Raw genomic sequence first — 27,813 nt, 5'->3', positions numbered from 1 at the left:
TTGCTTGGCCGACCTACTCTGGCCAAATTCATGGCTGTACCCCACTATGCCTACCTCAAGATGAAGATACTGAGTTCCAAGGGCATCATCACCATAGCCGGACACTACAAGAAATCCTCCGAGTGTGCGGCAGCTAGTAGCCGGCTGGCCGCATCCCTCGTGATTGCTGAAGAGAAGAAGATACTAGATCGAGTCGTGGCCATGGCCGGCAAGCAGACGGCCCTGTCCCCCGACCCCAAGGAGTGTAATGCCCAAGGTTCTTTCCAGCCGGCCAAAGAAACAAAGAAGGTACCTCTGGACTTCGACAGGCAGCCCAGGGACTACCGTAGTCGCACCCGGCCCGGGAACTTCGGAACTTGGCCCGGGGGCTACTGCAGCCGGCCCGGGGACTGCATCGACACAAAAGGCGGTGGCTGACTCCAACTCTTCACCACCCAGCCCACCCGCCCTGGTCACAGTAGCAGTTTTGATAGTAGAAGAAGTCACAGCCCCATCATGGGCCCAGCCCATCCTCAACTTCTTAGTAAACAGAGAGTTGCCAACTGACGAGATCTCGGCAAGACAAGTCCAACGCCGAGCCGTAGCATACACAATAGTAAACCGAGAGCTTGTTAGGCGCAGCGTCACTGGAGTCTTCTAGCACTGCGTCGAGCCAGAGAAGGGCATAGCAATCCTCAAGGACATCCACCAAGGTGAATGCGGCCACCACACGGCCTCAAGATCACTCGTCGCCAAAGCTTTCCGCCACGGATTCTTCTAGCCGACTGCTTTGGATAACGCCAAGGAGCTAGTCAAACACTGCAAAGGGTGCCAAGTTTTTAGTTCCAAGCAACACCTGCCGGCTTCTGCACTCAAGACCATCCCCCTCACCTGGCCTTTTGCCGTTTGGGGGTTGGACATGGTGGGCCCATTCAAGACGGCACGCGGCGGCATGACACATCTGCTCGTCGCTGTGGACAAATTTACCAAGTGGATTGAAGCAAAACTGATCAAGAAGCTGAATGGGCCGACTGCCGTAACGTTCATCGCGGGTATCACAACTCGGTACGGTGTAACGCACAGCATCATCACCGACAACGGCACAAATTTTGCAAAGGGAGCACTGGCATGTTTCTGCGCAACACAAGGCATCCGGCTAGACCTAGCGTCCGTTGCCCACCCGCAGTCAAACGGCCAGGTCGAGTGAGCAAACGGCCTCATCCTCTCCGGCATCAAGCCCCGACTGGTCGTGCCACTGGAGCGTTCGGCCGGCTATTGGCTCGGCGAGCTTCCAGCCATCCTCTGGAGTTTGCGCACTACCCCAAACAAGTCAACCGGCTTCACCCCTTTCTTCCTTGTATATGGTGTCGAGGCTTTCATCCCAACTGACATCGAGTTCGACTCACCTCGGGTCACCATGTACATGGAGGCGGAGGCCAAGGAAGCACGAGAAGACGGTGTCGACCTGCTGGAAGAAGGCCGGCTGTTAGCCCTCAGCCGGTCCACCATCTATCAGCAAGGTCTGCGCCGCTACCACAGCCGGAAGGTCAAGCCAAGATCCTTCCAAGAGGGCGATCTTGTGCTCCGGCTAATCCAGCGAGCAACCGGCCAGCACAAGCTCTCGGCCCCTTGGGAGGGCCCCTTCGTCATCAACAGAGCTTTAGGCAACGACTCCTACTACGTAATCGACGCGCAGAAGCCGAAGGCACGAAAGAGAGATGATTCCGGCAAGGAGTCGGAACGACCATGGAACGCCAATCTCCTCCGAAGATTTTACAGTTAAAAAGTAGTATGTACCACGCTACCTTTTGTACAAAGTACGAGACAAAGGGTCCCCCGAGAGGAGCACTCGGGGACTACCCTCTTTTACCTATGAATGATAAGTATCATGCCTATGATTATGTTACTACATTTACTTTTTCGTTCGGCACCGGGTTCGACCAGTCGGCCCGGGGACTCGCCGCCTCGAGTTATATCTAAAGTTCTGCCTGCAGTCAGACAAGTAGTGTGCCGGCACCCAAGCCCCCTCTTGTCAAAAGTCGCAGCTCGAAGAATCGACTGTCCGACTGGCAAGAGCCAAGGGCAGGAAAGGATGACCACACGAAAAACGGCTAAGGACTAACGAACTTATATAACGCGAGTCGGCCTCCCGCCCCACCAACCGGCTACCAGAGCAGCCGGCGGGCCGGCTTCCCGTTCACCTTGCTGCAATCTAAGAAAGCTCGAGTACTTGCCTTCCCAAAAACAACCAAGTCCTTCTCCAGCCACAGACTGCAGAGCAGCTATCCGGCTGGGAAGGCGGGGGAAGGCGGCAAAGGAAAAAGCCGAAAGGGTGAAAAGCAAACATGAACGGAAGCCAAACACATGCATAATTATATTTACACAAAAGACCTTCAAAAGGCCAGCATTCAACATAGTTTGAATACACCCCCAGTGGGTGGAACTGCGCAAATTTAATAAAAGTTGTTCAAAAGAGTAACAAGCAGGAAAGCAAGGATGGCGGATCAGGCCAAGGGAGCGACGGGCGAGTCGGGCAGGTTGGTGGAGATGGCAGTGCCGGCTGGAGGAGTGACAGGGTGGCGAATCTCGGCATGATCATCACCTCTTGCAGGCGGTGCGCTTGCACGCGCCTCGTTGCTGGAGGCACGATCAGGCTGAGGCGGGTTGGTCGCTTCGCTGTCTGGCACAACGTCTTCACCATCCTCTCCCTATTCCCCTTCGCCCTCATCGCTGGAAGCAATCTCCTCCGCCGAGTCCTCACCTTCTGCCGGGTTCAGCCCGAACCACTCCTCTGGCTGAGCGACGCCAGTATCATCCACCTCAGGGGCAAAGGCGCTGGTGTCGGTGTACTCGGCGATCGCCGAGGCGCGCTGGACGATAGCCGGCCGCATCGCCTCTAGCTCCTCGTCGGCCTCCTGCCGCCAGGTGCTCAGCTGGTCCAAGTTCAGCCCAGGATACCAAGCTCGGACGAACTCCAGCGCCCGCCCAGCGCCGGACCGGGCCGCTGACGCCTTCCAAGCCTTGAAGCGGCCAACTGCGACCTCCAGCCAGTCGGCAGTCCGACTTGGGGTGCGGGGAACCACCTCGCCGGGCCAGAGGGCGGCCAGCACTTGCGCCCCGGCGCGCTGAAGATGGCGGAGCATGCGGTGGGCCGGCTGCAGGTGGCCTTGAAGTGCCAGAAGCTGCTCTTCAAGTGACCGGCCGGCACCCGGTGCGACGAACTCTTTTACCACCTCCATAATCGAGAAAATTCCTTAGTCCACTAGTTACTAAGGATAACTTTGACCACTGTCCTGTGATCCATTCTTGGATCACTCTTGTACCCCTTGACTGATTCATGGCAAGGCACACTTCAGGTGCGGTACTCAGCATAGCATACTGTAGAGCCTATGTCTTAAGCATAGGGGACGACCTTCGTCATCTCTCTCTATTCTGCCATGGCCGAGCTTTAAGTCTTAACTTCATACCTTACAACTCAGGCAAGAACTCCTTCTTTGACTGATCCATCTTGAACACCTTCAAGATCATGTCAAGGTATGTGCTCATTTGAAAGTACCATTAAGCGTTTTGATCTATCCTTATAGATCTTGATGCTCAATGTTCAAGTAGCTTAATCCAGGCTTTCCATTGAAAAACACTTTCCAAATAACCCTATATGCTTTCCAAAAATTCTACGTCATTTCTGATCCACAATATGTCAACAACATATACTCATCAGAAATTCTATAGTGCTCCCACTCACTTCTTTGGAAATACAAGTTTCTCATAAACTTTGCATACACCCAAAAACTTTGATCATCTCATCAAAGCATACATTCCAACTCCGAGATGCTTACTCCAGTCCTTAGAAGGATGCTGGAGCTTTGCATACTTGTTAGCATCTTTCAGGATTGACAAAAACTTCCGGTTGTATCACATATAGCCTTTCCTCAAGAAAATCGTCAAGGAAACAATGTTTTGACATCCTATCTACAGGATTTCATAAATAATGCAGTAATCGCTAATATAATTCCAACAGACTCTTAGCATCACTACGAGTGAGAAAGTCTCATCATAGTCAACTCCTTTGAACTTGTCGAAAAAATCTTAACGACAAGTCGAGCTTTCTTAATGGTGATACTTACCATCATTGTCCGTCTTCCTTTTAAAATCCATATGTACCTAACAGCCTTACGACCATCAAGTAGTTCTTCCAAAGTCTACACTTTGTTTTCATACATGGATCCTCTCTCGGATTTTATGGCCTCGAGCCATTTATCGGAATCCAGGCCCACCACCGCTTCTCCATCGCTCGTAGGTTCATTGTTGTCTAGCAACATGACTTCCAAGACAGGATTATGTACCACTCTGAAGTAGCACGCATCCTTGTCATCCCACGAGGTTTGGTAGTGACTTGATCTGAAGTTTCATCATCACTATCATAAGCTTCCACTTCAATTGGTGTAGGTGCCATAGGAACAACTTCCTGTGCCCTACCACACACTAGTTGAAGAGACGGTTTAATAACCTCATCAAGTCTCCACCATCCTCCCACTCAATTCTTTCGAGAGAAACTTTTCTCGAGAAAGGACCCGATTCTAGAAACAATCTCTTATTGCTTTCGGATCTGAGACAGGAGGTATTCCCAACTATTTTGGGTGTCCTATGAAGATGCATTTATCCGCTTTGGGTTCGAGCTTATCAGCCTGAAACTTTTTCCACATAAGCATCGCAGCCCCAAACTTTTAAGAAATGACAGCTTAGGTTTCTCTAAACCATAGCTCATACGGTGTCATCTCATCGGAATTATGTGGTGCCCCCTTTTAAAGTGAATGTGGTTGTCTCTAATGCCTAACCCATAAACTATCGTGGTAATTCGATAAGAGACATCATGGTATGCATCATATCCAATAGGGTGCAGTTATGATGTTCGGACACACCATCACACTATGGTGTTCCAGGCTGTATCAGTTGTGAAACAATTTCCACAATGTCTTAATTCTGTGCCAAACTCGTAATTCAGATATTCATCTTATGATCATATCATAGATATTTTATCCTCTTGTCACGACGATCTTTCAACTTCACCCTGAAATTACTTGAACCTTTCAATAATTCAGACTCATGATTCATCAAGTAAATATACTCAACAGCTACTCAAATCATCTGTGAAGCAAGAATATAACGATATCCACTACATGCCTCAGCACTCGTTGGACTGCACACATCAAAATGTATTACTTCCAACAAGTTGCTTTCTAGTTCCATTTTACTGAAAACAAGGCTTTCAGTCATCTTGCCCATGTGGTATGATTTGCATGTCTCAAGTGATTCAAAATCAAGTGAGTCCAAACGGTCCATTTGCATGGAGTTTCTTCATGCATATACACCAATAGACATGGTTCGCATGTCTCAAACTTTTCAAAAACGAGTGAGCCCAAAGATCCATCAACATGGAGCTTCTTCACGCGTTTTATACCGATATGACTTATGTGGCAGTGCCACAAGTAGGTGGTACTATCATTACTATCTTATATCTTTTGGCATGAACATGTGTATCACTACGATCGAGATTCAATAAACCATTCATTTTAGGTGTAAGACCATTGAAGGTATTATTCAAATAAACAGAGTAACCATTATTCTCCTTAAATGAATAACCGTATTGCGATAGACATAATCCAATCATGTCTATGCTCAACGCAAACACCAATCTTGATGGTAGAGGGAGCGTACGATATTTGATCAACCTTGGAAATACTTCCAACATATATCATCATCTCACCTTTTAGCTAGTCTCCATTTATTCCGTAGCTTTTATTTCGAGTTACTAACACTTAGTAACCGAACCGGTATCTTATACCCTGGTGCTACTAGGAGTACTAGTAAAGTACACATTAACACAATGTATATCCAATATACTTCTACCGACCTTGCTAGCCTTCTCATCTACCAAGTATCTAGGGTAATTCTGCTCCAGTGGCTGTTCCCTTTATTACAGAAGCACTTAGTCTCGGGTTTGGGTTCAACCTTGGGTTTCTTCACTAGAGCAGCAGCTGAATTGCCGTTTCATGAAGTATCCCTTCTTGCCCTTGCCCTTCTTGAAACAAGTGGTTTCACCAACCATCAACAATTGATGCTCCTTCTTGATTTCTACTTTTGTGGTGTCAAACATCGCGAATATCTCAAGGATCATCATATATGTCCCTGATATATTATAGTTCATCACGAAGCTCTAGTAGCTTGGTGGCAATGACTTTGGAGAAACATCACTAACTCATCTGGAAGATCAACTCCCACTTGATTCAAATGATTGTTGTACTCAGACAATCTGAGCACAAGCTCAACAATTGAGCTTTTCTCCCTTAGTTTGCAGGCTAAGAAAATCGTCGGAGGTCTTATACCTCTTGACGTGGGCACGAGCCTGAAATCCCAATTTCAGCCCTCGAAACATCTCATATGTTTCGCGACGTTTCAAAACGTCTTCGGTGCCTCAACTCTAAACCGTTTAACTGAACTATCATGTAGTTATCAAAATGTGTATGTCAGATGTTCGCAACATCCACAGACGATGTTCGAGGTTCAGCACACTGAGCGGTGCATAAAGGACATAAGCCTTCTATGAAGCAATGAGGACAATCCTCAGTTTACGGAACTAGTCCGCATAATTGCTACTATCAACTTTCAACTAAATTTTCTCTAGGAACATATCTAAACAGTAGAACTGAAGCGCGAGCTACGACATAATTTGCGAAGACCTTTTGACTATGTTCAGGATAATTAAGTTCATCTTATGAACTCCCACTTAGATAGACATCCCTCTAGTCATCTAAGTGATTACATGATCCGAGTCAACTAGGCCGTGTCCGATCATCACGTGAGACGGACTAGTCATCATCGGTGAACATCTTCATGTTGATCGTATCTACCATACGACTCATGCTCGACCTTTCGGTCTCTTGTGTTCCGAGGCCATGTCTGTACATGCTAGGCTCGTCAAGTCAACCTAAGTGTTTCGCGTGTGTAAATCTGGCTTACACCCGTTGTATGTGAATGTAAGAATCTAACACCCGATCATCACGTGGTGCTTCGAAACAACGAATTGTCGCAATGGTGCACAGTTAGGGGGAACACTTTCTTGAAATTTTAATGAGGGATCATGTTATTTACTACCGTCGTTCTAAGCAAATAAGATGTATAGACATGATAAACATCACATGCAATCAAATAGTGACATGATATGGCCAATATCATATTGCTCCTTTTGATCTTCATCTTCGGGGCTCCATGATCATCATCGTCACCGGCATGACACCATGATCTCCATCATCATGATCTCCATCATCGTGTCTTCATGAATTTGTCTCGCCAACTATTACTTCTACTACTACAGCTAACGGTTAGCAATAAAGTAAAGTAATTACATGACGTTTATGTTGACACGCAGGTCATAAATAAATTAAGACAACTCCTATGGCTCCTGCCGGTTGTCATACTCATCGACATGCAAGTCGTGATTCCTATTACAAGAACATGATCAATCTCATACATCACATATATCATTCATCACATCCTTTTTGCCATATCACATCACATGGCATACCCTGCAAAAACAAGTTAGACGTCCTCTAATTGTTGTTTGCTTGTTTTACGTGGCTGCTATGGGTTTCTAGCAAGAACGCTTCTTACCTACGCAAAGACCACAACGTGATATGCCAATTGCTATTTACCCTTCATAAGGACCCTTTTCATCGAATCCGATCCGACTAAAATGGGAGAGACAGACACCCGCCAGCCACCTTATGCAACTAGTGCATGTCAGTCGGTGGAACCGGTCTCACGTAAGCGTACGTGTAAGGTTGGTCTGGGCCGCTTCATCCCACAATGCCGCCGAATCAAGATTGGAGTAGTAACGGTAACCATATTGAACAAAATCAACGCCCACAACTACTTTGTGTTCTACTCGTGCATAGAATCTACGCAATAGACCTAGCTCATGATGCCACTGTTGGGGAACGTAGCAGAAATTCAAAATTTTCCTACGTGTCACCAAGATCTATCTATGGAGAAACCAGCAACGAGGGAAGGAGAGTGCATCTACATACCCTTGTAGATCACTAAGCGGAAGCGTTCAAGAGAACGGGGTTGATGGAGTCGTACTCGTCGTGATCCAAATCACCGGAGATCCTAGTGCCGAACGGACGGCACCTCCGCGTTCAACACACGTACAGCCCGACGACGTCTCCCACGCCTTGATCCAGCAAGGAAAGAGGGAGAGGTTGAGGAAGATTCCATCCAACAGCAGCACAACCGCATGGTGGTGATGGAGGAGCGTGGCAATCCTGCAGGGCTTCGCCAAGCACCGCGAGATATGAGGAGAAAGAGAGGGAGGGTTGCACCAATAGGGAGAGGAACTCGTGTGTATTGGGCAGCCCAAACCTCAACTATATATAGGGGAAGGGGAGGGGCTGTGCCCCCACCTAGGGTTCCCTCCCTAGGGGTGGCGGAAGCCCCCTAGATCCCATCTAGGGGCGGCCAAGGGGAGGGGAGAGGGGGAGGCGCACCAGGGTGGGCCTTAGGGCCCATCTGCCCTAGGGTTTGCCCCCCCCCTTCCCACTCCCTTGCGCCTTGGGCCTTGTAGGAGGCGCACCAGCCCACTCAGGGGCTGGTCCCTTACCACTCTTGGCCCATGCAAGCCTCCGGGGCTGGTGGCCCCACTTGGTGGACCCCCGGGACCCTCCCGGTGGTCCCGGTACGTTACCGATAAAACCCGAAACTTTTCCGGTGACCAAAACAGGACTTCCCATATATAAATCTTTACCTCCGGACCATTTCGGACCTCCTCGTGACGTCCGGTATCTCATCCGGGACTCCGAACAACATTCGGTAACCAGATACAAACTTCCTTTATAACCCTAGCGTCATCGAACCTTAAGTGTGTAGACCCTACGGGTTCGGGAACCATGCAGACATGACCGAGACGTTCTCCAGTCAATAACCAACAGCGGGATCTGGATACCCATGTTCGCTCCCACATGCTCCATGATGATCTCATCGGATGAACCACGATGTCAAGGACTTAATCAATCCCGTATACAATTCCCTTTGTCTAGCGGTACGATACTTGCCCGAGATTCGATCGTCGGTATCCCGATACCTTGTTCAATCTCGTTACCGGCAAGTCTCTTTACTCGTTCCATAACACATCATCCCGTGATCAACTCTTTGATCACATTGTGCACATTATGATGATGTCCTACCGAGTGGGCCCAGAGATACCTCTCCGTTTACACGGAGTGACAAATCCCAGTCTCGATTCGTGCCAACCCAACAAACACTTTTGGAGATACCCGTAGTGTACCTTTACAGCCACCCAGTTACGTTGTGACGTTTGGCACACCCAAACTATTCCTACGGTATCCGGGAGTTGCACAATCTCATGGTCCAAGGAAATGATACTTGACATTAGAAAAGCTTTAGCATATGAACTACATGATCTTGTGCTAGGCTTAGGATTGGGTCTTGTCCATCACATCATTCTCCTAATGATGTGATCCCGTTATCAACGACATCCAATGTCCATGGTCAGGAAACTGTAACCATCTATTGATCAACGAGCTAGTCAACTAGAGGCTTACTAGGGACATGGTGTTGTCTATGTATCCACACATGTATCTGAGTTTCCTATCAATACAATTCTAGCATGGATAATAAACAATTATCATGAACAAGGAAATATAATAATAACCAATTTATTATTGCCTCTAGGGCATATTTCCAACAAATTCTTCACTGAGGAATTTGCCGGTGAGGAAATTCCTTAGCGAAGAACTACTAGCAGCGGAATAAGTACTCAAAGGTAAACATAACAGAATACAAGCATAGTCATCATGATGAAATGAATACAGGCATAGAGTACAGGAAGCGTAATCACAGGATAATACAGGATGAAGACAAACAGACTGAAGAAATTGAACTGAGGAAATTGAGAAAGTCTTCAGTCAAAGTCTTCAAACACAGATATGAACAAACACACAACACAGTTATGAGGAAATGAAAGAGTTGAGGAAATAGAACCAGTAAGCTCGGTGAAGACAATGATTTGGTAGACCAGTTCCAACTGTTGTCTCAGTTGTACGTCTGGTTGGAGCGGCTGAGTATTTAAACTCGAGGACACACAGTCCCGGACACCCAGTCAAGGACACTTAGTCCAAGAAACCCAGTCCTCACCGTATTCTCCTTGAACTAAGGTCACACAGACCTCGTCCAATCACTCGTAGTAAGTCTTTAGGCGACTTCCAAACCTTCACAAACTTGGTCACTCGGTGATCCACAATTCCTCTTGGATGCTCTAGACCATGACGCCTAACCGTTTGGAAGAAGCACAGTCTTCAAAGGTAACAAGCGTCGGATCCACTCAGGATCAATCTCTTCAGTGATGCTCAATCACTTGGGGTTTGTAGGTGTTTGGGTTTTGGGTTTTTCCTCACTTGATGATTTTCGCTCAAAGTCCTTGGAGGATGGGTTGCTCTCAAATGACAAGTGTCAGTTTCTCTCGGAGCAGCCAACCAGCTAGTGTTTGTATGGGGCGGCTATTTATAGCCTAGGGAGCAGCCCGACATGATAAGACATAAATGCCCTTCAATGATATGGCCGTTAGGTGGATAGATATTTTGGGACAGCTGGCGCATAGCACAGCAACGGTCGGAATTTTGAGTAGCAAAATCCTCAGGGCTATCATGTTCCTCACTGTGTAGGCAATCCGCGCTGGCGAATTCCTAACTCCTCAGTCAGGACAAATTCCTCAGAGACCAGAAGAACTTCGTCTCTGTCACTGAAGAAATTGACTGAACTGTATGAGATTTCCAATGGCTTCACTCAAAGGGACTGGTAGGTGTAGGATTTTGAGTTGAGCATCACATGGAAATTTTTCCTTAGTATTTCCTTGACCCCCTTTAACAGTACGGTGTTTCCTATGACTCAAGAAAGAGAAAAACAAAACTATGAACACGAAAGTCTTCAAGCTTCATATTTCTCGCATGAATATCAAGTCTTCACGGACACACCAATTTCTTCACTTTCAAAGTCTTCATGAAAGTCTTCAGAAATACCAAAATCTTCAGTCGAAGATATTCATTTTTAGGGGTCGACTTTTCCTGTAAATATCAAACTCCTCATAGACTTATAGACCTGTGTACACTCACATACGCATTAGTCACTTAACCTATAAGTCTTCAATACACCAAAATCACTAAGGGGCACTAGATGCCCTTACACCTGGCTCTTCAGAAAAATCATAGGCCGATCGAGCCTTCGAGCATCCAAGACGTGGGGCCGCCTTCCCCCAGCTGGCTACCTCTCAGGCCGGCTGCACGAAGGCATCCCAGCCCTAAAAATCCTCATGAAGAAAACCATGAGAGGGCCGGCTCCGAGAAGCCGGCCACGAGAAGGCCGACTCCAAGAAGCCCCCCCCCTCCCCAGCAGGCGGCCGAGATCGTGCCCTCGGAGTATGCACCCACATAACGGCGATGAGATGGGGCGTGGCTACAATGACGCCTGCCACCCCCGAATCCCGGAACGCGCATGGCCACGGTGCGTTGTACGGGGCGGCCATCACCCGTCCGGCGCGGCACTGTTGCCATGTTGACCATGACGTCACCCATGGCGAGCTGTCAGTACGACCCGTGGGTGGCGGGCCCCCTTAGTCAGGGAGACGCCTAAAGGCGGCCAGGCCTCTCCCAGTCGGCCTGGGGTATGGCCGACTCCCAATAGCCGGCTAATTCACTCCCTCGAAGGAGGCGCCTCATTAAGGAGATATGACGAGGTAAGGCTACAGCGATAAGCCGCCCAGCGGCAGCACTGTAGCCATGCTTACCATGGCAAAGCCCTCGTCACCAAAGGTGAGGCAACAGTAATTAACCAGCCTCCAACAAGACCTCCGAGCGGTGGGACCGGCCTGTCGACCAGAAGGTCAGCAGCCGGCGGGGTCCACCAGTCGGCAGGCCCCATCGGTCAGCGGAGAAGCCGGCGAGCGCAGACACAGACGACTGGGGCCCACGCCCAGCCAGATTACCATTGTACCCCTGGGGGTAGGCCTATATAAACCCCCCAGGGCACCCATGCAGGGGGATCATTTTCCAGAAGTTCTAAACACCACATCGAGAGAGGCAGGCTAGCCTTGCCCTTCTTCATCCTTTCACCGAACAGCTCAAGGAGCCTCTTGTAGCTACTTGTTGATCTAGTGACCATGCGGAGACCCCGTAGAGCAGCAGTAGGGGTGTTATCTCCACAAAGAGCCCTGAAGCTGGGTAAGATCTGCCGGCGTGCATGTCTTCGCCTTATCCCGTTTCCAGGCACCGGCGATGTTTTATTGGCTCCCACAATGATAAGCCACCCGTTGGCATATGTCGCACCAACCACCCGACAAAGTCCTTTCACAAGGACATCTGCCGTGACAAAACCATGACATTTGGCGCCCACCGTGGGGATATCGCATGATGGTTTCGAGTTCTTGAAGGGCAGTTTCGAAGGACTCGATGGATACGCTGTGGGCCGGATGACTAAAAGTTGTTGCGGCAAACTCTACATCGACGACGCAGGATGGGGTCCCGAGGCCGGTTCAATTGAATACGGGTACCGGGTCCCCTTTGGTGGGATTCACATCTTCATCTACAAGATCGGCGAACCGGGCCCTGAGCCGGACACCTGCACCGACATCATCGAGACGGCTCAGCGTGCAAGCCTTGCCCAGGTTCAGCCCACAGCAAGGCATGTTTTCATAGGTGTCATCCATGGAGCGGAATATGAGGATGGACCGGCATCTGATGGGGGAACCGTTGTCTATTCTGATGACGAGTCTTCAACCGAAGAGACCGAGTCGTTGTATCAGCTGCAGGACAGCCGGATTAGTGGAGGTTCCGATGGCAACGGTATTCCGGACCCCCTCGATCTGCCAAGCCGGGTCGCGGTCTTCATGGCCGGTACACAACCCGCGCAACACTCTTCTACCACCGCGGCAATGATCTCTAGTTCAGCAACAGCAACGCCAGCGGGAGCAGGGGGCTCTGCGCCGCCTCCGGCTCAGGTTTTGTCTGATTTGTTCGACGCTTTGGCAACATTGCTGGCAGCAGAAGTGGATGCAGCAACCCGAGATCAGCACAATGCGGAGATTGCAAAGGTGAAAGATCAGATAACTCAGGCTAAAGCGGACCTGGCAGCAGAGAACGCCAGGATGGCTACAGAACGGGCCGAGTTAGAAGCTCAGGCCTACTGGCTTATGCTGGATCAGAGTGCCTCAGATGATGTCATGAGGAGGAGATACCGGTCGCATCTCCCGCCGGGTTATGAGCCAAGAAATCTCTTCAACACGCCAGGAGCAGGAACCAGTAACCAGCCGGTGGTAAACCAGACTGAGGCACCGGTAACAGGAGCGCCAGTTCAGCCCCGCACGATGAACCCGCCTCGTCAGAACAACATTGCGCCACAGTACGTTCCAACGCCCTTGGGGCATTACTCCAACCCGTTGGATAACATTGTGGTTGCTGCTTCACGATTGGGAGCCCTCCCAATTGACGGTGAATCACCAGTGGCGATTGAGACACGATGGGCCAGAGAGCTCCTTCAAACAGCTTTAACCCAACAGCAGGCTTATTCGCATAGTCGTGAGAGGATCCATTCCACCCCCACCCCCCCGTCCAAGCCGGAGCTACAGCAGGCATATTGAGGAACCGGCTGTGTCAAGCAGTGCACGGCACCGTAACCCGGCAGGTGGTGGTGTCAATGCACAAGATGTGGTGGATCATGGCCGAGCATGTCGAGAGGCCGAGTTAGCAGCTCAGCATGCAGCTCGTCAGCCTACTCCGGTTCGTCCAACCACCTCAGTGGAGCCGGGCGTGGTCTTCAGTTCTTTGGGGGTGCCTTGCCTCACCCCAGCCTTGCGCAATGTACGGCTGCCCAAGGATTTCAAAGGCCCTCGCAAGGTGCCCAATTACACCGCCGATTTACCCCCTGAATCATGGGTTGAGAGTTATGAGATGGCAATGGAGATGCTGGATGTGTATGAAGCGGTGTGTGCTAAGTATTTCACTATAATGTTAGAAGTAACATCTCGTACTTGGTTAAAGAGCCTACCAGCTAACTCCATTGCGTCATGGCCTGAGTTGAAGAGCTGGTTTATCCAGAATTTCAAGGATACATGTAAGCAGCCCACGTCAATTGTGGACCTAGCCGCTTGTGTTCAAGAGGATGGGGAGTCTATGACGCATTGGGTGAAGCGAGTTTCGGCTATTTTGCATTCATCAGACCGCATCAATGCAGATACAACAGTTTTGACATTGGAGGGTAACTATCGGTTCATGCCATTAAAACTGAAGTTGGGGAGGCTCAAATGTCACTGTAATGACATGTCAACGCTTATGGTCGCTTAGGTTAAATATGTCGATTCAGATAGTACCAAGGACCCTGATTCAGAAGAGGACAAACCGGGGAAAGGGAAAAAGAACGACAATGCCAAGGGACAGCAACATAACCCGGCAGGTCATGGGAATAATGGTAAGCGTAAGGCAGACAATAGTTTAGACTTTGTGGCTAACACCAATGCTCGGGATAACGGTCAGCGTCGTAAGGGCAAACCGCCCCAAAGGGGTAGAGGGACAGGCCCCAATCTGGAGCGCCTGTTAAATCAACCTTGTCCAAAGCATGGATCGAAGGAGAAGCTAACTTCGCATCTTTGGAAGGATTGCTTCATCATGCGAGAGTTCAGAAATTCCAATATGTTCCAATACGACAATGGCCCGCCCGGCAGTTCAGGAGGCGGTTTTCATGGGCTGGGTTATGGAGGCGGCAGCTCCGGTTCAGGATTCCAAGGCCATCAGACCGGACATGGCAATCAAGGTAATTAGGGTAATCAGGGAGGTTATAACCATCAGGGGAATCAACATCAGCAGCAGTCGGGTTATCAGAGCAATCCGAAGCAGTTGAATAGTGGGCAGTATCATGTCTTCACTACTAGCTTGTGTAAACGTGATCAAAAGCTTCACAAAAGGGTCGTGAACTCTGTTGAACCAGCAGTGCCTCAGTATTTGCGCTAGTCTGAACAACCAATTTTATGGAGTCGAGAGGATCACCCACCTCGGGTTGATAATCCGGGTCATCTGGCCTTAGTGGTGGCACCTCAAGTTGGGGGGGGGTATAAGTTCACCAAGGTACTTATGGATGGGGGAAGCAGTATCAATATCCTTTACTATGATACCTTCCGCCGTATGGGATTGACAGATAAGAATCTTAAACCGTCGAACACTATCTTTCATGGTGTGGTGCCTGGTAAATCGGCGTATCCAGTGGGCAAGATAGCCCTAGAGGTGGCTTTTGGAGATGATCATGATTCAAGGTCAGAAACGTTGACTTTTGAGGTGGTGAAAATCAAGAGTCCGTATCATGCCCTGTTCAGACGACCAACTTATGCCAAGTTCATGGCGAGGCCGTGTTATGTTTATCTACAGCTTAAGATGTCGGGTCATAAGGGGACCATCACAGTACATGGGAGCAGGAAGATTGCTTTGGAATGTGAAGAGGGTGATGCGGCTTACGCTGAATTGGTTTGTACCACATAGGAGCTGAAGTTTTATAAGACAATGTTGATCCGGCAGATATGACGTCTCTGAAGAAGCCAACTACAGAGCATGATCCGGCGCTGAAATTTAAATCGGCTGCAGACACTAAAACGATTGATTTTTGTTCCTGGCGATTCATCTCAGCAGTTCAGCATTAACGCTAACCTGGATCCCAAATAGGAAAGCGCGCTCATCGAGTTCATCCGTGAGAATCGGGACATCTTTGCATGGAAGCCTTCTGACATGCCAGGTGTACCGAGGGAACTCGCTGAGCACACCCTTAACATAGATCCTAAGTTTAAACCAGTCAGGCAGTTTCTCTGCCACTTCAACGAAGAGAGGCGTAAGGCTATTGGTGAGGAGGTAGCTCGGTTTTTTATGGCAGGGTTTATCGTGGAGTTTTTTCACCCTGAGTGGCTAGCTAATCCAGTGTTGGTACTTCAGAAAAACAGCACTTGGCGTATGTGTGTGGATTACACAGACTTGAACAAGTCCTGTCCAGCTGATCCCTTTGCTCTCCCGTGCATTGATCAGATTATTGATGCTACGGCGGGTTGTGACCATTTGTGTTTTCTGGATGCTTATTCTGGTTATCATCAGATCAAAATGGCAGTTAAGGACCAGGAGAAGACAACCTTCATAACTCCCTTTGGAGCCTTCTGCTATGTATCCATGCCTTTTGGGCTCAAGAGTGCACAGGCGACTTATCAGCGCTGTGTTCAGAATTGTCTTCATAAACAGATTGGGCGCAATGTTCATGCTTATGTGGATGACATTGTGGTGAAATCTAGGAAGGAGGAAACATTGATAGATGACTTGAAGGAAATCTTTGATAACCTCTGGGTTTATAAGATGATGTTTAATCCGGCCAAATGTGTCTTTGGTGTTCCGGCAGGCAAGCTTTTGGGTTTTCTGGTGTCCAACAGGGGCATTGAGGCTAATCCGGAGAAGATCACAGCTATCACCTCTCTGGCTAAACCGGCATGTATCAATGACGTTCAATGTTTAGCAGGCCGGATTGCAGCTTTGAGCCGTTTTATCAGTCGTCTTGGGGAGAAGGCTATCCCTTTATATCAGATGGTAAAGAAAACTGTAGGACCTTGAAGTAGATGTGTCTAGAGGGGGGGTTAGACACTTAATGCTAAAGTTGTAGTTTTTAAGCTTTTTTGGTTTAAGTGGAGTTTAGGCACAATTTCAACATTCATAATACATATCAAGCAAGCATGCAAAGAGTGTATAGGCAGCGGAAAGTGAAGCATGCAACTTGCAAGAATGTAAAGGGAAGGGTTTGGAAAATTCAAACACAATTGGAGACACGGATGTTTTTCCCGTGGTTCGGATAGGTGGTGCTATCCTACATCCACGTTGATGGAGACTTCAACCCACGAAGGGTAACGGTTGCGCGAGTCCACGGAGGGCTCCACCCATGAAGGGTCCACGAAGAAGCAACCTTGTCTATCCCACCATGGCCATCGCCCACGAAGGACTTGCCTCACTAGCGGTAGATCTTCACGAAGTAGGCGATCTCCTTGCCCTTACAAACTCCTTGGTTCAACTCCACAATCTTGTCGGAGGCTCCCAAGTGACACCTAGCCAATCTAGGAGACACCACTCTCCAAGAAGTAAAATATGGTGTGTTGATGATGAACTCCTTGCTCTTGTGCTTCAAATGATAGTCTCCCCAACACTCAACTCTCTCTCACAGGATTTGGATATGGTGGAAAGAAGATTTGAGTGGAAAGCAACTTGGGGAAGGCTAGAGATCAAGATTCATATGGTAGGAATGGAATATCTTGGTCTCAACACAAGGTTAGGTAGTTCTCTCTCAGAAATAGGATGTTGGAAATGTAGGCTTAGTCTGATGGCTCTCTTCCCAAATGAAGAGGGGGTGGAGGGTTATATATAGCCTCCACACAAAATCTAACCGTTACACACAATTTACCAATCTCGGTGAGACCGAATTGAAAAACTCGGTCGGACCGATTTAGCAAACCTAGTGACCGTTAGGGTTTTCGGTGGGACTGATTGGATCAACTTGGTGGGACCGATGTGCTATGGTTAGGGTAAATCCAAAACTCGGTTTGACCGATTACTCAAACTCGGTGGGACCGATTTGGGTAATAAGCAAAACAGAGAGTTGGCCAAGCAAACTCGGTGGGGCCGATTTCATATCTCGGTGGGACCGAAAATATTGCAGTAGGTAACAGAGAGTTTGCAAGCCCATCTCGATGAGACCGAGATCCCATCGGTGAGACCGAATTGATTAGGGTTTTGGCAGTGGCTATGACAAGTGAAACTCGGTGGCGCCGGGTTGGAAGAATCGGTGGTGCCGAGTTGGATATTTGGTTTAGGTCATATGTGGAAGTGAGAAAGTGGCTGACGATTTTGGAGCATATCATTAAGCACTTGAGCAAGAGGCTCATTAATCAACACCTCATCCCTCCTTGATAGTATTGGCTTTTCCTAAAGACTCAATGTGATCTTGGATCACTAAAATATAAAATGAAGAGTCTTGAGCTTTAAGCTTTAGCCAATCCTTTGTCCTTAGCATCTTGGAGAATTTCCCACAACCTTTAGTCCATGCCACTCCACTGTTGAACTTATCTGAAACATACTAGATAGAAACGTTAGTCCAACAAGAGATATGTTGTCATTAATTACCAAAACCACCTAGGGAGCACTTGTGCTTTCAATCTCCCCCTTTTTGGTAATTGATGGCAACATACATCAAAGCTTTAGATAAAGATATAAAGAACAGCAAGTAAAGCTTTGGAAGGACAAGTAACAAGCATAGACTCCCCCTACATGTATGCACTCATGTAAATGTGAAATATAGAGGCATGTGAGAGCATAACCATGACAGAGTAGGCAATGTGTTACATGTATCTTGGCCGTATGCATCAGAGCAAAAAATTATCAAGGAAAATACCTTCATGCTCATGAGTCCTTCTTGCAAACAGTATGTACATAAGCAAGAATTCCTCATACTCATGATTTTGATGCATACACTTACCTTGTAGTCTTTAGCTGGCTTAGGATGGAATGAACGTGCACAAACAAGGTTAGATAACACAGGTACCTCCACTAGCCAGAGCAAACCAAAGAAGCCACAAGAAAACCAAGACTGGGATGACATGTAGAGAGTGAGTACAAGGTACCACGTTGGATTCAACATGTCCCCAAGAGTAAAGATATGCAATGAATTTGACTGATTTCTTTCCCTTAGGTGTCTTGCTCCCCCTGAATCTTACATGGGATATTGGGAGAAGATAGGGAACAGAAAATCAGAGCTGAAAGATACAAATGGATAGAACTTAATGCAAATAAGCACATATGAACATGTCTTTCCCCCAAAAAGACATGTGACATCTCTCCTCTTGAACATCAAGCATCCGGGACATCTGGGATCCTTGAGTATTCTCTCCCCCTTAATAATTTCTCTCTTCTAGGTTTGGTCCTTGAGACTTTCTCTCCCCCTTGAGCTTTGATGTGATCTCTCTCTCCCCATTTGACATCAATTTCCAAGAAGGGCTTTCTGGAATCCGTCGTATAGGTTTGGTCCTTGAGACTCAGCACAAAGCAATGGATAAAACTGTGATGCTTGTAGAGGACAAGATTCACTGAGTAGAGCTGGATCAGAAGAAATAGAGAACAAGTGGCAAACTGTTTTTCCTATTGCGAAGTCGGTGGCACCGAGTGGCATGTTTCGGTGGTACCGAAAAGATTCGGTTGGACCGAAAATTACAAGTCGGTGAAACCGAGTTCACACAGAGAAAAACACTTGTCACCTTAGCTCACTAGACATGTAGGATCTCACAAAGATTTGCAATGAATTACCTGAAGGATTTGCAACGAATTGAATGCAGAAAATGCAGAACAAAAACAAAAAAGAAAAGAGAAGAAACTGAAAGATCTAGATGAATTTTTTTTTGAAAAAGAGAAAGAAAATAAACATGCATGGGACAAATGCAATAACACAGAAAAGAACACAAGAGAACTTCATCTAGAATTGGGCGGTGACATAGTCACCTATGTTAGAGTATATTGACTTAGGAGTCAAGTGAGAACACTTGATCATAGGTCATACTCATCGTTTAAGCTCAAAATGGGGTTACCATTTTTCGTTTAAGCATCTTGATGTATTCACATCTTGTTGAGTTGCTTTGACTCATGTCTTGGAGTAAAGCTTCTCTAAGATGGAATAACATACCTTGGGTGGTGGTGTGGTTCTTGCTCATGTAGTTGAACTTGTGTGGGTGCTCAAGGTTGATGTAGCTCATCAAGAGTTGGGAGCACCACTTGGAGTTTGAGTTCATCTACCTACATGGGTTAGTTCTTGCAAGGAAGAGCACTTGTGTATCCAAAAATGACAATCATGAAGCTCAACATAGAATTTGTCAAAGGATATGTTTGAATGGTTTTGTGCTTCCTTGTCTTCAACCACCATTGTGTAGAGACTTGATGATGTAGAGATTGCTCAAGATGTGAGTGAGTCACAATCTCATGGAATTAGATTCAACCGAGCATCTACATGGGTTAGACAACATGCAAGGTACACATATATCCAAGACATAAGATAGTCATCATAAGAGATATATCATGGATTAGTCATAAGCTCAAGTCTTGCATGTATCCGATGGAGTTCCTACTCCAAGTTCGAAGCATCAATAATGTTCAATTCACCTCTCAACCTGCAAAATACTTTCTCATCAAGAGGTTTAGTAAATATATCCGCTAATTGCTTATCGGTGCGAACATGCTTAAGATCAATGTCACCCTTAGCAACATGGTCTCAAATGAAATGATGACGACTTCAATATGCTTAGTTCGAGAATGTTGTATGGGATTATGACCAATTTTGATAGCACTTTCATTGTCACAAAGCAGTGGAACATGTTTCACATAGATCCCATAATCTTTAAGAGTTTGGGTCATCCAAAGTAATTGAGCACTACATGAACCAGCAGCAATGTATTCCGCTTCGGCGGTGGATAAGGATACCGAGTTTTGTTTCTTGGAAGACCAAGACACAAGAGATCTACCAAGAAATTGACAAGTACCCGAAGTAGACTTTCTATCAACCTTGTCTCCGGCATAATCCGAGTCGGAATAGCCAACAAGATCAAAAGAAGACCTCTTAGGATACCAAATGCCAAAGTTTGGTGTATGAATTAAGTATCTCACTATCCTTTTCACGGCCTTAAGATGACATTCTTTAGGAGCGGCTTGATATCGTGCACACATGCACACACTTAGCATAATGTCGGGACGTGAAGCACATAGGTATAACAAAGAACCAATCATAGAGCGATAAACCTTTTGATCAACTGGTTCACCATCTTTGGTCAAATCAAGATGTCCACTAGTAGGCATGGGTGTAGGCATACCTTTGCATTCTTGCATATTGAACTTCTTGAATAAGTCCTTGGTGTACTTCGTTTGAGAGACAAATGTACCTTCCTTAGTTTACTTGATTTGCAAACCGAGAAAGAATTTGAGTTCACTCATCATAGACATCTCAAACTTCTCTGACATTAGCTTTCCAAACTTTTCACTAAAGAGAGGGTTAGTTGAACCAAATATGATATCATCAACATAAATTTGGCATACAAATAGTTCTCCATTAACCCTTTTAGTAAAAAGAGTAGAATCAATTTTACCAATTTCAAAACCACTTGCAATAAGGAACTTGGTCAAGCATTTATACCATGCTCTAGGAGCTTGTTTAAGACCATAAAGAGCTTTGTGAAGTTTGTAAACATGATTTGGTTTCTTAGGATTGATAAAGCCGGGAGGTTGTTTGACATAAACTTTCGCCTCTATTTCACCATTTAGAAAAGCACTTTTAATGTCCATTTGGTACAAGGTGATATTATGGTGATTAGCATAGGCAAGTAAGATGCGAATGGACTCAAGTCTAGCAACGGGAGCATATGTCTCACCATAGTCCATACCTTCGACTTGTGTGTACCCTTGGGCGACGAGACGTGCTTTGTTGCGAACCACTTGTCCATCTTCATCTTGCTTGTTGCGAAACACCCATTTGGTACCAATGATGTTGTGGTTGTTGTCGGGCTTCTCAACCAATGTACAAACTTGGTTTCTCTCAAAGTTGTGTAGCTCTTCATGCATAGCGTTTATCCAATCCGGATCTTCCAATGCTTCTTCAACCTTCATAGGTTCAATGCTAGAGATGAGTGAATAGTTTTCACAGAAGTTAGCTAAACGAGTCTTTGAGCGAGTGATTCTCCCGGTTTGTATATCATTGAAGATTTGCTCGACGGGATGATCTTTGGCAATTCTTGCTCAAACTCGTGAGAGCTTTTGCTTGGGTCTTCGTTGAACATCTTCTTCATCTTGTTCTTCTTCTTGGCCTTCTTCATTGTTGACGTTGTCGTTCTCTTGTCGTGGTGGAGAAGGAGGTTGTTGATGTTCTTCTTGATGCATTTCCTTGTCTTCTTCATCTTGGTGTGTCCCACTTGTGGATGCCTCCGTATCAATTCTTGGTTCACCTTGTCGTGAAGTAGAAGCTTCCACTTGGACGGACGAGGTACTCTCCTTCACCTCCGTTGGACGAATTTTGCCCATAGACAAGTCTTGGATTGCTTCTGAAGGGTCTTTGTCTCCTACATCGGTTGGCAATTGCTCTACTTGCGAGCCATTAGATTCATCAAACTTCACATCTACCGTCTCTTCAACTTTTCGGGTGAAATTGTTGTAGACACGGTAAGTGTGAGAGTTTGAGCCATAACCAAGTAGAAAACCTTCATGAGATTTAGGAGCAAACTTTGAACGATGATGCTTGTCAAGAATGTAGCACTTTGAGCCGAATACTCGAAAGTATCCAACTTGGGGTTTGTTACCAGTGAGGAGCTCGTATGTCGTCTTGCCAAGTAGCTTGTGAAGATACAAGTGATTTGTTGCATGACAAGCTGTCTCAACCGCTTCTGCCCAAAAGTGCTTCGGCGTCTTGTATTCATCAAGCATCGTTCTTGCCATTTCGATGAGCGTCCGGTTCTTCCTCTCAACAACTCCATTTTGTTGAGGTGTGTACGTAGCCGAGAACTCGTGTGAAATCCCTTCTTCGTCAAGAAAGGTTTCCACATTTGCGTTCTTGAACTCCGTTCCGTTGTCACTCCGAACCTTCTTGATCTTCACGTCAAACTGATTTTGGGCCTTCCTAGCGAAGTTTTTTGAAGATCTTCTAGACCTGTGACTTGTCATTAAGAAAAAACACCCACGTAAATCTTGAAAAATCATCAACTATAACTAGACCAAAAGAATTTCCACCGAGACTCTTGTAGGCGTTGGGACCAAAAAGATCCATATGAAGTAGCTCGAGTGGCCTCCTTGTGGTCATGATGTTCTTCACGGGATGCCTAACTCCAACCTGTTTGCCTGCTTAAGCACTGCAAAGTCTATCCTTATCAAATATGACATCGTTAACTCCAAGGATATGATTTCCTTTAATAAGCTTGTCAAGGTTTCTCATGCCAACGTGACCTAGTCGTCTATGCCACAACCAACCCTTTGAGGATTTAGCAATAAAGCAAGTTTTAGGTTGTGCCCTTTTTGAGAAATCGACAATGTAAAGATCACCTCTACGCATACTGGTAAAGACCATTTTATGATTGTCTCGACGAAACACTTGGCAATCTACCTCAGTAAATAGGACATTCAAACCGAAATTAGCAAGTCTAGATACTGAGAGTAAGTTGTAGCCGAGAGATTCAACGAGCATGACATTTTGAATGGAACTATCATGTGAGATGGCCACCTTACCAAGGCCAACCACTTTACCCTTTGAATTATCACCAAAGGTGACATATTTTCGAGGGCCATCATTTTCAGCAAGCTCACGGAACATCTCTTTATCTCCGGTCATATGATCAGTACATCCACTATCAAGAACCCATTCCTTTCCTCCTGACACATATCCCCGAAGATTTTCCGTAAGACCAAAATGTCTCATTGCATCATCAAGATCGAAGTCACTATCATCATCATCATCATAGTATCCATGTTCACCATGATCTTGTGACTCATCATTTCCTAGAGAGGGTAATTCATTAGATAAATGATCATCAAAGTGGTCACCTTTATGAATTCTTATAGCTTCGGATATAATGATTCCAACATCTCCTTTAGCACACTTGAGATTGGTAAGCTCAAATAGACAATCACCAAAACTAGGATCACTAGAGTTCATCTTACTCAAGGCAATAGATTTATGGAGAATTTCATCCAAGTTTTTTAAGGAATAATCGGGAAATCGTTCCTCAAGAAATTTCCATATAGTATAGGCACAATTAAGAGTAGGCAAACTAGCAATCAAATTTTTGGGCAATCCTCTAATGATGAGCTCAACAGTTCTAAGATTGCGAATTATGTCAATATCTTCATCTAGGGTGGGATGCAACGGACCAATATGAGGTGCACAAGGGCTAGCAATATACTTGTTCAAATGATATTGGTTGAAAATTACAAGCATCTCATTTTTCCACTCATGAAAATACTCTCCATCAAGAATAGGCACTCTATGTCTAAGACTCCCTAAAGTAGACACGTCCATCTTCCTCCAATGGTGATTAAACCAAGGCAATGGAGACCAAAGCTCTGATACCACTTGTAGGACCTTAAAGTAGATGTGTCTAGAGGGGGGGTAGACACTTAATGCTAAAGTTGTAGTTTTTAAGCTTTTTCGGTTTAAGTGGAGTTTAGGCACAATTTCAATATTCATAATACATATCAAGTAAGCATGCAAAGAGTGTATAGGGAGCGGAAAGTGAAGCATGCAACTTGCAAGAATGTAAAGGGAAGGGTTTGGAAAATTCAAACGCAATTGGAGACACGGATGTTTTTCCCGTGGTTCGGATAGGTGGTGCTATCCTACATCCACGTTGATGGAGACTTCAACCCACGAAGGGTAACGGTTGCGCGAGTCCACGGAGGGCTCCACCCACGAAGGGTCCACGAAGAAGCAACCTTGTCTATCCCACCATGGCCATCACCCACGAAGGACTTGCCTCACTAGAGGTAGATCTTCACGAAGTAGGCGATCTCCTTGCCCTTACAAACTCCTTGGTTCAACTCCACAATCTTGTCGGAGGCTCCCAAGTGACACCTAGCCAATCTAGGAGACACCACTCTCCAAGAAGTAACAAATGGTGTGTTGATGATGAACTCCTTGCTCTTGTGCTTCAAATGATAGTCTCCCCAACACTCAACTCTCTCTCACAGGATTTGGATATGGTGGAAAGAAGATTTGAGTGGAAAGCAACTTGGGGAAGGCTAGAGATCAAGATTCATATGGTAGGAATGGAACATCTTGGTCTCAACACAAGGTTAGGTAGTTCTCTCTCAGAAATAGGATGCTAGAAATGTAGGCTTAGTCTGATGGCTCTCTTCCCAAATGAAGAGGGGTGGAGGGGTATATATAGCCTCCACACAAAATCTAACCGTTACACACAATTTACCAATCTCGGTGAGACCGAATTGAAAAACTCGGTCGGACCGATTTAGCAAACCTAGTGACCGTTAGGGTTTTTGGTGGGACTGATTGGATCAACTTGGTGGGACCGATGTGCTATGGTTAGGGTAAATCCAAAACTCGGTTTGACCGATTACTCAAACTCGGTGGGACCGATTTGGGTAATAAGCGAAACAGAGAGTTGGCCAAGCAAACTCGGTGGGGCCGATTTCATATCTCGGTGGGACCGAAAATATTGCAGTAGGTAACAGAGAGTTTGCAAGCCCATCTCGGTGAGACTGAGATCCCATCGGTGAGACCGAATTGATTAGGGTTTTGGCAGTGGCTATGACAAGTGAAACTCGGTGGCGCCGGGTTGGAAGAATCGGTGGTGCCGAGTTGGATATTTGGTTTAGGTCATATGTGGAAGTGAGAAAGTGGCTGACGATTTTGGAGCATATCATTAAGCACTTGAGCAAGAGGCTCATTAAGCAACACCTCATCCCTCCTTGATAGTATTGGCTTTTCCTAAAGACTCAATGTGATCTTGGATCACTAAAATATAAAATGAAGAGTCTTGAGCTTTAAGCTTTAGCCAATCCTTTGTCCTTAGCATCTTGGAGAATTTCCCACAACCTTTAGTCCATGCCACTCCACTGTTGAACTTATCTGAAACATACTAGATAGAAACGTTAGTCCAACAAGAGATATGTTGTCATTAATTACCAAAACCACCTAGGGAGCACTCGTGCTTTCAAAAACGGATGACTTTGTCTCGAGCGACGCGGCTGATAAAGCATTTGAGGATTTGAAGAGACAGTTAGCTGAACCGCTAGTCCTTGCGGCTCCGGTCGATAAAGAGCCCTTATTGCTATATGTGGCTCCTAATGCCCGGGCTGTTAGTGTGGCTATTGTTGTGGAGCGCAAGGAGGCTGGAAAGGAGTATCCGATTCAACGGCCAGTTTATTACATCAGTGAGGTGCTTATCGAGTCAAAGCAGAGGTATCCGCATTGGCAGAAGCTGGTGTATGGGGTTTTCATGGCAAGACGAAAGCTCAAGCATTATTTTCAGGGTCATCCTATCACAGTGGTTAGTTCAGCCCCTCTGGGAGATATCATTCAAAACAGAGAAGAAACTGGCCGGATTGCCAAATGGGCCATTGAGCTTGGACCTCATGGGATAAAATATACGCCTCGCACAACAATCAAATCCCAAGCACTTGTGGACTTCACCAATGATTGGACAGAGTTGCAGGCACCAGAGGAAAAGTCAGATAACACATATTGGACCGTTCACTTTGATGGGTCTAGACAGTTGGAGGGCTCGGGGGCTGGAGTCATATTAACTTCCCCATGAGGTGACGAGTTTTGTTATGTTCTCCGCTTAATGTTCCCTTGCACTAACAATGCAGCTGACTATGAGGCCTTACTCCACGGTCTGAGGATGGCTAAGGAGATGAACTTAAGCCGGGTTAAGTGCTTCGGTGACTCGGACCTGGTGGCTCAGCAGGTATCTGGCACCTGGGATTCTAAATATTCGCTCATGGCTGCATATTAACGAGAGGTGGACATAGTGGCTGGTCATTTCAAGGGTTATCAAGTTGACCATATAGACCAACGAAAGAATGAAGCGGCGGACGCTTTAAGTCGTCCAGGCTCTCAGCGTGAACCGGCGCCACCTAATGTCTTCCTCGATGTACTTCATAATCCGTTGGTCAAGATACCCACAGAGGAGTTGGCTATTCCTGACCCGGAGGCCCAGTTGGTGATGGCTTTGCATGTTATACTGGATTGACAGTCCTGTACCTGGCTTACATGAACCAGGGTGAGTTACCGGATGATGAAGCCTTGGCCCGGCAGATAATCCGGCGATCCAAGTCAATGACCGTTATCAAAGGGGGGCTACATCATTACAGTGTCACAGGAGCGATTCAGCGTTGTGTGTCTCCTCAAGAGGGTTGTGAGATTTTGCGAGAAATCCACGAAGGAGATTGTGGTCACCACGCCGGTTCAAAATCCTTGGTGGCTAAGGCTTTTCATCACGGCTTCTATTGGTTGACGGCTCATGCTAATGCTGAGGATTTAGTAAATGGGTGTGACGGTTGTCAGAAACTTGCACGCCGCGCTCATGTTCTGGCTCAGGAGTTGAGAATGATTCCAATCACTTGGCCGTTTGCAACTTGGGGGCTCGATATGGTTGGACCCTTTAAGGGATCCAAGGACAAAAAGACCCACCTGTCGGTGGCGGTTGACAAGTTTACCAAGTGGGTAGAGGCAGAGCCAGTCAGTAAGTGTGATGCAGCCACCGTGGTTCAATTCATCAAAAAGGTGATATTGCGGTTTGGTTTTCCACACAGCATTATAACTGATAGTGGTACTAATCTGTCCAAGGGTGCTATGGAAGAATTTTGTCAACGTGAGCACATCCGGCTTGATGTGTCATCAGTAGCTCACCCCCAATCTAATGGTCAAGCAGAGAGGGCAAATCAAGAAATTTTGAGAGGTATTAAACCCCGGCTTATGGTTCCTTTAAAGCGGACACCGGGTTGTTGGGTGGAGGAGTTGCCTTCCGTATTATGGAGTATCAACACCACACCAAACAGATCTATGGGTTACACGCCTTTCTTCATGGTTTATGGAGCAGAGGCAGTTCTCCCTAGTGACATCCGTCATGACTCGCCCCGTGTGGCGGCTTACGTTGAAGCTGAAAATGAGAAGGCATGTCAGGACTCACTGGACCTGTTAGATGAGATGTGTGATCTCGCAGCGGCGCGG

The 27,813-nt window shown here is 46.7% G+C and overlaps 1 pseudogene; it reads right to left on the bottom strand.

Moving 5' to 3' along the window:
- Window positions 1–2,483: 2,483 nt before the first annotated feature.
- Window positions 2,484–3,122, bottom strand: LOC147982186 (uncharacterized; annotated as a pseudogene).
- Window positions 3,123–27,813: the final 24,691 nt, after the last annotated feature.

The sequence above is a fragment of the Triticum urartu genome, chromosome 3A (genome assembly GCF_056163025.1).
Source record: "Triticum urartu cultivar PI428250 chromosome 3A, HENAU_Tu73, whole genome shotgun sequence".
Taxonomy (NCBI): domain Eukaryota; kingdom Viridiplantae; phylum Streptophyta; class Magnoliopsida; order Poales; family Poaceae; genus Triticum; species Triticum urartu.
This window is presented reverse-complemented; position numbering and strand designations above follow the sequence as displayed.